The sequence below is a fragment of the Pteropus vampyrus genome, unplaced genomic scaffold (genome assembly GCF_000151845.1).
Source record: "Pteropus vampyrus isolate Shadow unplaced genomic scaffold, Pvam_2.0 Scaffold1093, whole genome shotgun sequence".
In the NCBI taxonomy this organism is placed as follows: domain Eukaryota; kingdom Metazoa; phylum Chordata; class Mammalia; order Chiroptera; family Pteropodidae; genus Pteropus; species Pteropus vampyrus.
Genome location: NW_011889874.1, coordinates 177,689 through 178,356, shown reverse-complemented (window position 1 = coordinate 178,356; position 668 = coordinate 177,689).

Below are 668 nucleotides of genomic sequence, written 5' to 3'. Positions count from 1 at the left end.
AGATGGCCTAATGTGGATGGTGTCCTGTGTGACCCAGTGGCACACTCTCCCTTATCCCCTGTGCCAGGGGCTCTGGACATGATTTTTGCGTGGGTTGTGTGTAATCCGCTCTCGCTAAGCTTTTATTGTTGTTAGTACATCAGTGAATGAGATTGATGCTCATGCTGATTGTGGGAATTGGCTGCACCCATAGGGTAAGAGTTGCTGTGTGGCAGCTGACCCCACTGAGTGAGATTTGCCCTAGCAGGCTTGTGTACTTGTTGCAGTCACCCTTGTGTATATCACTAATGGAGCCATTCAGGAGTTGCTCCATTGTGGTCTGGTGCCAGACTCCAGATGCGTTGGTTTTGTGATCCTAAGGAGAACTTCCCCAGTAGGTCAAGGTCAGCTGCTTTTGATTGCTCAGGGATACCCAGTGGGAACTACAAAGTGATCCACAGATGGTTGTTGCCTGTGCTGCATCTACAGGTAAGTGGAAGAGATAATGCTGTAGACAGAGGTCCGGTTATCCCCGTCCCCAACCTAGGGCAGTTTAGCCAAGGGACCAGTGTTCCTCCAGATCTGACACCGCCTGTCAGTTGCCAGTAATCCTCTGGGTGTTATGCATGTTGGGTGGTGCAAGGACCCCACGAGTCTCCTGGGTCTACTGAGTAAAATTTCCCCTGCCA